This window comes from Hibiscus syriacus, unplaced genomic scaffold (assembly GCF_006381635.1).
Source record: "Hibiscus syriacus cultivar Baekdansim isolate YM2019G1 unplaced genomic scaffold, ASM638163v2 tig00000916_pilon, whole genome shotgun sequence".
Lineage (NCBI taxonomy): Eukaryota > Viridiplantae > Streptophyta > Magnoliopsida > Malvales > Malvaceae > Hibiscus > Hibiscus syriacus.
Genome location: NW_024061833.1, coordinates 2,424,280 through 2,438,304, shown reverse-complemented (window position 1 = coordinate 2,438,304; position 14,025 = coordinate 2,424,280). Strand labels below are relative to the sequence as shown.

General features: G+C 31.9%; 1 pseudogene; it reads right to left on the bottom strand.

Moving 5' to 3' along the window:
* Window positions 1-234: 234 nt before the first annotated feature.
* Window positions 235-12,710, bottom strand: LOC120117133 (annotated as a pseudogene).
* Between the last annotated feature and the right edge of the window lie 1,315 nt (window positions 12,711-14,025).

The following is a 14,025-nucleotide window of genomic DNA, read 5'->3' as shown; positions in this document are numbered from 1 at the left end:
TCCAATATCTCAAAATTTCTCTTTTCATATATTATTGAATAGGAGATGAGGTATTCTTAATCAAACTTGCAACTTAATTTTCTACAGATTTACTAGGCATACCCTTTTAGGATATATTAAAATAAAATTTTAAAAATTAGAAAAAAGAAAAAAAAGGAGACGTATGACAATATTTTTAACTTCATTATTGAATTAAAGTTTTCACAGTAGATAAAGTAAAAGAAATTGCATAAATCACAACCCACTAGACTTGATATATGACTTCAGTAGTGATACCTTGATGGAAATATTTCCTTTATGTTTCTTCAAGATGTGTAAAAGAACTCTTGTCCAATACCCTCTGTAGCTCAACAGACCTAGGTCAGAAAGTAGTCTTTCAGGTGTGCCAACTTTACCTTCTTTCTTTGAGAGTTCATATGATGTGGTCCAAAACGAAGACAAATAAGCAATAAAGCTCTAGTTAATAACCGATAGGATGAAATTCCAAAGAACATATCACAAGGGAAAAAATCATAAAAGAAAATAGCAAGCATAGAGCTTACAAAATGCAGTAAAAATTTTCCATAGCCTTTCCTTTGATATGGAGGAAGGGTGAGGATACATGTCAAATTATAGGATTCCTATGAATGTTTTTTCTGCATGATTACATGAAAAATGCTAATATATTTGTTTGTGTTAGGGTAACGCAGTCTAAATACTGTGAACAATAATATATATATATTTAAGAAATAAGAAAGATTCACAACATCTTAAGCAAAGCCGAATATTAGAACTACAGAGTTTTTAACCAACACACTATCGGTAATGATGCTATAATTCACGGATATACCAAAAAAATATTAAAACAACCACATACTTATAAGGTTTATTTTAACTCCAGACCGCATCAAATCATATGCAACAAAAACATAGAAGCTACCTTGGAGAAGTATCCAACCATATGGCAACCTCGATCATCACATTCACACAAAACATATAATAAAAATAGGTTAACGTCGTAATAAAGGGTCTTGTGGTCAAGGAACAACTTTGGTAAATAACAAAGATTCTGCCCATAAACCTTGTTCTTTTTGCCATTAACCTGTCTCAAAATATTTGAACAAAGGAATACCAATGTCAGCAAAAATCGGTTGCATTCTATAACAAGACATATTTAAGCAGGAAAACACAACAAAGGGATAGGAAAAAAAAGAAAAATGGTGAAAAACAGTTATATGCTCGTATTGGAAGTTGAAAAAAAGAATACACCCCTTTTTTCAAAATATCTTTCAAGAAAATCTTATGATTATTTGATTTTATGTAAAAACATAAAGCAGTGAAAATTGAACTTACAAAAAGCAAAAGCAATAATATGGGTTCAAAGAAAACCATAATCATATAGATTTTACTTAACTAGAATGAGGAAAGACTTTTCTTTTTCATTTTTGAGATTTAGAACAGAAAGTAGCAGCAGTAAAAGCTTTTCAAGAATATACCTCAAACATTGACAGTGTACCACTTCGATATATTTCGTCCTTAGGGGGATGTTTCAAATCACACTTCCTCTACGGAGTAAAAATTAAACAGAGAGTTAATATTGATTATGCCTTCCCCATTTGTAACTTGCAGTAATTAGAAAGGGGGTAAAATCAAAGACAATACACACACAGATATATATCACCAAGAATTTCCAAAAGCTTTTTTTAAGGCAACAATATCCTACATCTGTACAACATTCCATCCTATCAAGTCATAAGATAGACGATTACACTACAAGGAATGCAATTTAAGATATTAATTGAAGACATGGAGAATAAAGATTATTCTTGCCATATACCGATCTTAAAACACAAGCTCCGTTCTTAACATTTGGGAAACAAATGAAGAATAACACCGGAACCATTAACTAAGTTTTTATGATTTCCAGGTACTTAAAGAAAAAAATATATTGATAATCATTTGACACTCAGTTACTTTCAGCCAAAACATACAGAATAAAAATATGTGGTAAACAAAACTTATATTCATGATTAAAAAAAAAGTAAAATCACATTACAATATTCAAGGTTACCATAAAGAAACTAGAACATAATCAACAATTAAGTTACTATAAACTAATAAAACCCTAAGTATTATAAGGGGGAAATATTTTTACTACATTAAAGCAAAGCTCACCATATGCCTTTGAAGTTGCTCTTTGCCTTTCATGAAGTTGAGGCAAAACTCACAAAATTACAACTTCAATGAATCATTATATTCTGGTGGAAAGAGGGAAAAATACCATGTCTCAATTTCATATCTTCCAAGTTCTATGGTCGAAATATTTTTCACCTTTGTGAATTCCTCATGCTCACGCAAGCTAGCAACATCTAGTTCTTCATGACCCCGCAGAAAAGAAAGCAACAAAAGCAACAAGTAGAAATTTCAAATTAGCGTATGATATTTACACATCATTGAGCAAAAGGTGTGTATTTACTTACAACCTTGACGTGTGTCTTATCAATCTTACATTTTTGGCGGCGAGTCATTTTTAAACTTGTAACCTGAGAAACCCATGAGAAAAATCTTCACATAAATACAACCTCAGAAAACAAATAGAGAAGAAACTAAAATGTAACGCTTGACATTGTAAAAGAAACTTTACCTTGTCTTCAACTTTAACATCAACAATTGTTTCCACGGAATCAAGATCAAGTTGTTCAAGCTTCACCCATTCATCTATCCTCCTATTAACTATCATCACCATAACAAAAACAACATAACAATTTCCAAAGTTCCCAATATAAATAATTCTAAAATTTTCAATTCAATAATGAAGACCAAGTAATTAAATTTAATTAGAAACCCATGTATGGGAATTGACGATTCATTTGATTCAGAAACTAAAAATATAGGAATCTTAAAAAATTTCAAAATTTCTCAGTAACCAAACAGAAAAGATAGAGACACCACCTTTCACACTGTAGACTTGATTCATGCACCTTCAGGAATTCCCTGCGACGCAATCTTCCGCAGTTCCCACAAATTTACTACATTCTTTGACAACTGACATGAAGAAGATGGGAATTAGAAAGAAAGAAGAAAAATAGTAAAAAATGGAGAAACAACTAAAAACCTCGGTTAAAAGCCGAGTCTGGCGAGAGATATCATCCGGAGAACCGCTGGAAGAGCTAGCGTTTTGGTCATTATCATTGCTATTATCGTCACTATTTTTATCAACTCGATCTCTGGATTTAGATTTGGGGGAAGTAGCAGTAGACTGAGGACTCGAGGCCGTAGCGGGAGAAGGCACGAGAGAAGGTGGGAGAAGGGGAGTGACGGTGGAAGCGGTCATCGTCGCCACTGAGAGTTGTGGACCACAACGAACAGTTGAGCCAATCGGGTATTCCATCCTTCCCCATTTCAAGGTTGGAACCGAGACTTGTTCTTTACAGAACAAGGGAAAGGATGCGTGCGTGTACTGATGCAAAGGGAAAAAGGGAAAAAGAGAAAAAAGGGCGAAACATGCGAGCGTGAACTGATTAATTATTGAGGAGGAGAAGCGGGAAATGATGAAAATAATGGGGGAAAAATTAAATGATGACTTTTAGAGATGACACACAATGAAAAGTGTACTCCATGTGTTTGCTAAATTTTTTGGATTATGACTATTAAATATGACACACATTATTGTAAATCATAAATCGTTCAGATTTTAAGAAACATGACATTTTTTATGACACATATTTTTTGCAAGTCATAAATTAGCGTGTGTTATCGTTCGTGTGTCATTAAAGGTATATTTTCTTGTTGTGGATTTACCAAGAGTGGTAGCTTTTGCTCTGAATGAAGACCGAACCTATAATCAACTTTGCAATTATGCCTAACATGCTGAAGAGAACCTGCTGAATTATAGGATTTGCACACAACTGCAAGCATTTTAAACCCTAAACCCAATTACTCTACTAAAATTATGCAACAGAGATATCAGGATTTCCCATAAAATGCTTGCAGTTGTGTGCAAATCTTATCATTCAACAAGTTCTCTTCAACAGTATAGGCATAATTGCAAAGTTGATTCTAGGTTTGGTCTTCATGCAGAGCAAAAGCTACCGTTTTTGGTAAATCTTTAAGTGCCAGATTTCTTATGCTCTGCCTCGAGGATATAGGGTACTGCATGCATCTAACTAATTGGTCCCGAAACGTGAATGGATATCATTACAATTATCCTTATATAAAATGAAGAATAATTCTTCAACAACTGAATACAACTATTATATGTAATGTTCAATCATGCACTCCTTACGTTGAAGGGATTTAATCCCTAAACCCTCAAAGAAAGCTTGTCTTACCAATTCCTAGCTTACCATTTGGACCCTGCAAGGGGTTTTATTGGCTATACAGTCAACATGATTATGAGCTTCCTTTATCTTTTGGCATTCAGTCAGACTGTAGATATTTGAAATTTGTAATCAATTAAAAGTTCTTAAATACTTTAATCCAATTATCATTTCAAGAACAATTATATGGATACATTGATACTTACTAGTCGCTTTTGATTTTCTTCAATGTTGATACGTTGGGGCTCCATTTGAAGGTCATTATCTTCGTGAACAAAGATTGAACTTGCAACCTATAATAGGTCCATTCGAAAATAACAAACTTTAAAACCTAACCCCTATTTTTGAAGACTAATATTCTAAAAAATTAGGGTTTTGAAAACATACCTATCGAACACATCAAGGAAAAAAAGTGTCCAATCTGGAAATCAATCAAAACCTAATTTGAATACCACAATATCGATAAATTTACATGAAGATATGATCGTAACTGTTATGAACGCTGGTATTTGTCGGAGTAGAAGAGTTCTTTTCTTTCTTTAGGGTTTTTCAATTTAGGGTTTATATCGATGCTTTTAACACTTATAAATAATGAAGGAAAAAACGCGTAATTTAAAAATATATCGATACAAATTTAAAAAATGTCGATACATTATGTTGACCTATTTTCTAATTATACCAGTATATTTCTATCGGTTACATTTTAAATTTACCTATCACATTATAATTATAGGTTTCAATGAGTTTGGGATCGATACTTTTAATAAATGAATCGACACTTTAAGCGTGCATCTCGTTTAACATTCATTCTGAACAAAAAGTATCGACACAATTTAAAAAGTATCAATACACTATGTTGACCTATTTTCTAATTAACTGGTATATTTCTATCGGTTACATCGTAAAGTTACATATTACATTATAATTATCGGGTTTGATGTTTTTGGGATCGATACAATTTTAAATGTATCGATACTTTATGTGTGCACCTCGTTAGGAATTCATTCTGGACAAAAAGTATCGACACAAATTTATAAAGTGTCGATACATTATATAGACCTGTTTTCTCATAAAACTGGTATATTTTTACCGGTTACATTGTAAATTTACCTATTACATTATAATTATAGGTTTCGATGTTTTTGAGATCGATATAATTTTAAATGTATCGACACTTTATGCGTGCATCTTGTTGGACATTCATTCTGGACAAAAAGTATCGACACAAATTTATAAAGTGTCGATACATTATGTAGACCTATTTTCTCATAAAACCAGTATATTTCTACCATTTACATTGTAAATTTACCTATTACATTATAATTATAGGTTTCGATTTTTTGGGATCAATACAATTTTAAATGTATCGCCACTTTACGCATGCACCTCGTTGGGCATTCATTATGGACAAAAAGTATCGACACAAATTTATAAAGTGTCGATACATTATGTATACCTATTTTCTCATAAAATCGATATATTTCTACCGGTTACATTATAAATTTACCTATTACATTATAATTATTGGTTTCGATGTTTTTGGGATCGATACAATTTTAAAAATTATCATACTTTATGTTTACCTATTCTATGATTAAACTGGTATATTTTACCTATTACTTTATAATAACCGGTTTTGATATTTTGAGGATCGATACTTACAATAAATGTATCGACACTTTATGCGTGCATCTCGTTTGACATATATTGAGAAAAGTTCGTGTTTACTAATTTTGTCATTAAAAAATATATTTTTACCACTTACATTGTAAATTTACCTATTACTTTCATAATGTGTTTCGATACATTTGCACACAGATATAAAATACATTAATAACTAGTATTGATATTTCAACAATCCTCAAATGTATCGGTATACAAAGAAGCAAATATGGATATTAAAGCCCGACCAATCAACCAACAACGAATCGGAGATTAAATGCCGTTATATATTTGGAGCAATCAACCTAAATGAAATGCGAGAGAAATTTCAACCATCATAATTTTGAGTAACATGCGTTATGAACCATCAAGCGGGTAAAAGACAATATTGATTCAGTTCAAAGCTGAGTTGTGAGTTGATGGGGTTGTCACACTTGTCATATGGGAATAGAGTACTTACATGCATGAAAGATATAGATAGATTGTTTTGTTATGCACATCCCATCCGAATGGAATATTTACTGCATAAGTCATATGTTATACTGTGGAATATTAAAATACACAGTTACTGTGTTATATGTTTTAGTATTTTTAATCGAATGAAAATATAAACACAATATAACCAAACCAAAAATACAGACACAACAAATTTATACATAACAATGTTCAAATAATTTACCCACAACGAAATTAATCTGATGAAAAAGGGTTATTTCTAACGAAGTCCGGTACATTAGGTGCCTTCAACAAATTTTCCAAATACTCTCGTATGTTATCACCTTTCTCTAAGGACATATATAAATAATTTCAATTATCAAACTAATCAGGTGCAATTTTACTAACAATAAACTAAATTCGCATAAGCAGGAATAAATTTGTGTCATACCTAGATCATTGTCTTTCAAATAGGAAGCGTCGAAGGGATGTGGACATATGTAATTGTATTTCTATATAAAAACATAAATTGTTAATCAATCAATGTATGGACACTTGTTTTACTGAAAAATCATATGGCATAAATAAAACTTACCGGATTATAAATCATTTTTCGCCCTGAATCATCGACCAACAGTGTATTAGTTTTGTTAAAATCAGGATACACGTTCCAAACATCATTGAGATCTTTATAGTAGGTAACATTATCTTCTTTTTTTCACCTTTCTTGATCCTGTTCACAAACAGTTGAACATAAATATGTAGGAATCATAGACAAATAAAAGTCAGGAAAGTGTAATGTCATTCATCTTACCCAAAAGAATAGAAACTGGTCAGACAACAAAGGTAGTTTCTGAAGTACACGTCGATGTTATGCATGAGATTGTAATCAATTTTGAATGTTAACATTTAATTGTATATTAACGATTTTGGCTATAGTAATTCAATTTCTCAATAGTTCTAGCCTCATCTTGGAATACCAAATGGTAACAACAAAATTTTGTACACAAAAATGCATAAATCCATATACTCTTGTTCTGAGGATAAAATCTACAACATGAAGAAAATGAGATTAAAGTTGTACGCTTATATGTTAAAATAATGGATAAAAATGAACATAATTAAACCCTTTTTAATGTCTTAAGAAGTAGGCAAGAACACCATTGACATAAAAAATTACAAGTTTTCTTACAAACGGCGTTGCAGACATGATATACTTGTTTGGATCATCATCATCATCTTCATATTCATCGGCATCTTCATTTAGCGCTTGGTTGTTCACATCTGTTAAAAGAAAATAAAATATATTTTACAACGTGTAAATGTTTAGAAAGATAAATAATTAATTACCTAACTCGTTTGATGTTGTTGACGTAATTCGTCACGCAAGATGGAGACTTCATCGCGCAATGATGAAATATCGGCTCGCATTTTGCTCACAAGGGAATCAATATGCTCCCAAAAATTGACCATGTATTCCATCATTGTCTTAATTGTGACATCCTCTCCAACTGGAGATTCTTCCATCATTGCGTCTCCCATTGGTTGGTCGTCTTCATGGCCAATGGGGTCTATGTCCTCATTCTCTTGATCTAATCCGACATCATTGACACGCTTCCAACCGATATTTTCAACAAAATCATATCCCGTTTTGGTAATAAATAACATGTCAATCTTACGGGTTAATCGAACAGGGGAGTCAAGCGAAAAATCAACTGCTTCTTTATTCAACATATGGGTGATGATACATCCATATGGTAGTGAAGTTGAAATTGATGCTCCCTTTATGACCATATATACAATTGACTTAAATATCAGTTTAGCAATGTTTGGAGCCATTTTGGATCTATATTTGCTAACCACTAATAATCGATGTCTCGAATCATAGAATATTTTCCCCTAGTAGGCCGAATAAACCATGTGAGCATTTTGTGAAACACTCTTGACTCTACATCTAGGTGAATTAGGCTATTTCTAGTAACCCGTTGTATTGTAGTATCTAAAGTATTTTCATCTGAATCCCCTATATTCTCGATACCTATACCCGAAGCAATAATATCCGGAGATATATATATATATATATATATCCTTCCCAATGACATGGGTATTAATTCCTATTATAGTAGTCTTATTAGGCTCAAGCTCGAAGGAAACATTATTATAGAAGTCTCTAACTAAGTTGGGGTAATATTTTGGTTCTACACCAAGGAATTCAAGTCAACCCCAAGATGTAAATATGGATTTAAAACGAAAATCATATTTATCATCGAACAAGAAACCCAAGTCAATGACACGTTCGAGACGAATCTTCATTACTTTGAAACTCCTCTGCCATCTTTCTTTCTCCTCATCGGTTCTAAAGTTCAGAGTTTCGAACGACATGATTTACTTAGAAGAAGCGATTGGTTGAGAATGAGGTTGTCGTTGAGAAGAGCTTGGTTGAGAAGAAGTTTGAACAACACCGCGCCTCTGACATTTTGGAGCCATTTGGGTGTGGATGTTGTTACATTGGAACACAAACACATTAAGGAAAAAAAGATTCCAATCTAGAAATCACTCAAACCCTAACTTATGGTAAAATATCGATAAATTTACCTAAATATCTGATTGTAACTGTTATTAACGCTGACATTCATCGGAGTCGAAGAGTTTTCTTATATATTTAGGTTTAGGGTTTTTCGATTTAGAGTTTTTATTGATTCTTTTAACATATAAATAATGAAGGAAAAACACACACGTAATTTAGAAAAGTATCGACACAAATTTAGAAAGTGTTGATACATTATGTAGACCTATTTTCTCATAAAATTGATATATTTATACCGATTACATTGTAAATTTACCTATTACATTGTAATTATGGGTTTCGATGTTTTTGGGATCGATACAATTTTAAATGTATCGACACTTTATGCGTGCACCTAGTTTGACATTCATTCTAGACAAAAAGTATCAACACTTTTTAAATTTGTGTCGATACATTATGTAGACCTATTTTCTCATAAAACCGGTATATTTATACCGGTTACATTGCAAATTTACCTATTACATTGTAATTATGAGTTTCGATGTTTTTGGGATAGATACAATTTTAAATATATCGACACTTTATGCGTGCACCTAGTTTGGCATTCATTCTGGACAAAAAGTATCGACACTTTTTAACTTTGTGTTGATACTTTATGTAGACCTATTTTCTCATAAAACCTGTATATTTCTATCGGGTACATTGTAAATTTACCTATTACATTGTAATTATGGGTTTCAATGTTTTTGGGATCGATAAAATTTAAATGAATCGGTACTTTAAGCGTGCACCTAGTTTGGCATTCATTCTAGAAAAAATGTATCGACACAAATTTAGAAAGTGTCGATACTTTATGTTGACCTATTCTCTCATAAAACCGGTATATTTTTACCGGTTACATTGTAAATTTACCTAGTACATTATAATTATCGGTTTCGATGTTTTTAGGATCAATACTTTTAATAAATGTATCGACACTTTATGCGTGCACCTAGTTTGGCATTCATTCTGGACAAAATCTATCGACACAAATTTAGAAAGTGTTGATACATTATGTTGACCTATTCTCTCATAAAACCAATATATTTATATCGGTTACATTGTAAATTTACCTATTACATTATAATTATCGGTTTCGATGTTTTTAGGATCGATACTTTTAATAAATGTATCGACACTTTATGTTGACTTATTTTCTAATTAAATCGGTATATTTCTACCGATTACATTGTAAATTTACCTATTACATTATAATTATTGGTTTCTATGTGTTTGGGATCGATACAATTTTAAAAAATATCGATACATTATGTTTACTATTTTTGTCATTTAAAAAGTTTATTTTTACTACATACATTATAAATTTACCTAATACTTTAAAGTAATAAAAGTTGAATTTTGTAGTTATTCTACATACCTAAATATGTCCTATAAAATTAATGTTGTACCCATCCTTCAACTACCACATCCTATTGAAAGCACCACTGAAACATGTTATTCTATGAACCTCTACTTACATCACCATCAACTCCTGTTGGGACCACTGGACTTGCACAATAAAATTTTTGCCATAAGGATCATACTGCATCAGACAATGTTAAGCCAACAGAGGAATGCCATGAAGTACATATTGTTGATGAATTTGACAGATTGGTTGGTCAACTCTTTTCTTCACGTGATCAAGCTTGATACTTTTACAAGGGATTCGTACGGGAACACAATTTTAGTGCATGTCGGGGAACAACACAGATTGATATGGAAGGGAATGTGAAGACACAAGAATTTTGTTGTTCCAAAGAAGGGTTTTGAGTATCCAAATTCAATACTATTGATCGTCAACGTACTCATACGCCAGTAACAAGAACGGGATGCAAGGCTAAAGTCGTAGTTACAACAACAAATACAAAACATCTGTGGGTTGTAAGTAAGTCTTATCAGAAACATAATCATGTATTATGCAGACATGCTATGACACCATTTATACGTTCTAATAGAGCAGTAAGTAAGGCTGTTATCGATGTGACAACAACATTGAAAGAGGTCGGTGTTGGCACATCATAAGAAATGAACTATTTAATGCAGCAGACAGGGGCTATAATAATGTTGGATTTATACATAAAAACCTCTACAATGCACTTCAAAGAGGTAAAGCCTAGGAAATCGTCGATGGGGATGTGAATGCGCTTATTTCTTACTTTGATTATAAAAAACATGATCCCGGGTTTTTTATGACATACTCGGTACATCGAGATCAGATTACACATGCTTCGGTAATGTAATTGCGTTCGACACAACATACAAAGACAATTTGTATAGTCGACCAATTATGCCTATTGTTGGTGTCAATCATCACCATAACACAATTGTGTTTGCTACTGCCATAATCGCTAACGAGACGTCCCAATCTTTCGAGTGGGTGCTAAAGAATATTTTAGAAGCCATGATGAATAAATCGCCTATTTAAGTTGTCACCGATGGGGATAGAGCAATGTAGAGGGCTATCAAATATGTTACCCCTTATGCTAAGCACATATTATGTTCTTGGCTATCAAATTTACAGCAGCATTCTCAAAATGCATGGCTTTCTGGTGGACAACCGATGAATTTGATATTCACTGGCGTTCAGTTATTTCAGAATTCAATGTCGAAAAGCATCCATGGGTGATTGAGAAGGGAAATACTCGGCACTTGTGGGCATAAGCATATCTAACCGGTCATTTCTTTGCCAATATTCGCTCAACACAAAGGTGCAAGTCTATGAATGCTTCACTCACGATTGCATTGAAACACAAGAAGACATATTTAGATGTTGTTTGTGCTATTGAAGAATGAATTAGTAGAATGCATATGAACGAGTTGAAATCAGATTACTTAAGTTCCCAGACGAAGCCATTTCAGGTTACAAATCTGATTGAACTTGAAAGTCATGCTGCTGAGATTTATACACGCGAAACTTTTCTTTTGTTCTAAGAAGAACTTCAATGGAAGACGTTGTACCGGATTCATGAAGAGATTCAATCCTTATCAGATGAATGTCAAACTTATATTTTGACAAAGTACAAAGAAAAAAATAAGACATTTGAAGTCAGTTTTGATTTTGGTACGAAAACCCTAAATTACTCATATAGAAAATTTGAGACCGTCGAACTTTTATGTCGCCATCAACTTCACGTTTTGAAGAACTTGGATTACACACATTTGCTCGGGTCTTTGATGCAAAGTAGGTGGACTAAGGATGCGAAGACTTGTGCACCTAGTTTTGTTGACTTGAATGTGCCTACAGAAGTCATGCAAATGGCAAGGTTTGTTGTTCTACGTGCAACATCAAATCAGTTATGCTACATTGCATCAAAGACAGATGCGTCTTTAAAAACCGCAAAAGATGAGACGAAAAGACTAACATTATAATTTGAAAACTCATTTGGTTTGAATGATTCAATCAACCGGAGTAGTGTAGTAAACAATGTTCATGACCCTCAACGAAAATAACGCAAGCAAAAAGAAGTACCAAAGAACAAGGTCGAGAAGAAAATTAGGCGATGTGGGTTCTGCAACGGTGAGGGACATAACAAACTAACATGTCCTCAAGTCAAGCTCAGTTTGGAAACAAGCACACAACCTACATCAACTGATTTTTTTGAAGACGGAATGGAATGACCATTCAGTCCCGCACATGATGACAATTATGTTAGTGACATTTGGAATAATACAGATAACGATCTTAATATATCGTAAGTATCAACATGTATAAGAAACATGTACAACAACCTATTACTAACTTTTGTCATCTCATACATAATTACATTTAGATACAACAACCAATTGCTGACTTTTCTCATCTCATACATAATTACTCCTATTATGTATAAGAAACATGTACAACAACCTAGTGCTAACTTTTCTCATCTCATACATAATTACATTCAGATACAAAATTATAAATCGAATACAAAATTTCCCTTACATTGAAATCATTGCGCCCTTTTGTTATTCATGTGTCTGATAGCAGCTCTTGTCACCTTCTCTCTTTGTTTATTTTGACATACGAGATCGTTTAATATTCGCGTACGATCTTATTCTCCAATAACCTATATTCAAATTGTCAGTACGCTACAACATTGAATCTGTCGTAACCGGTTTTCGCCCGGGCACGAGATTTTTACTTGGCGGGAAAAATAATGTGAATAAATGGTTTTTAAAATGTTTTGGGAGTCACCATCGGCCTTTTGGGTCAGGTAGGCCGAATACCTAAAAATTATCTTTTAAAAGAGTTTTTTTTAAAAAAACATCAGTTAAAAGATAAACTGGTCTGTGTTTTAACCAAAAATTTGTTCTTTTTAATAATAAAAAGGGATTCGTGGTCGATTACGTTTGGGGAAGGATTAACACCCCCACAATGCCCAAAATTGGTACTCATTAATTATAAATTTTCTCTATTATTGGAAATTTAAAAATTCAAAAATATATTTATAATTCTGTTATTTCAAATTTATTAATATAAGAAAATCTATTAATTTATATATATAAATAAAATATTTATTTATTTAGAAATATCAGAAAAGGACTTCTAGGTGCTTTAAGACAACTCTTTTCTTTGATATTATAAATAAATATTAAAACATTTATCTAAAAAATAGATTAATATATATAATTTAAAAGTAGGATATTTTTTTAATATACAAGAATAGGAAATCCAGTTGCTTTAAGATTGTCAAAAAATAAATAAATATTATTGAAACAAATATATATATATGACTAAGATAATGATAATGAACATAATAATTAAAAAATATATCAAAAATAATAATAAAATAATATTGCAAATAAATAAAAGATTATTAAATTATAAAATATATAAAACTTATGGCCAAAATGAAAATTATATAAAAGTTAGTAACTAATTTATAAAATATAAAAATTAATGGACATAGTTATAAATATTATGTAGTATATACATTAAGAGTGTAATTTAACACTAAATTTTAATATGGGACAAAAATAACATTAATAAAATTGTAAGGGACTAATCATAATATTTACCCTAAATCATTAATCGGGATTAAAATAAATATTATTAAAACCTAAAGGACTAAAAAGGATATT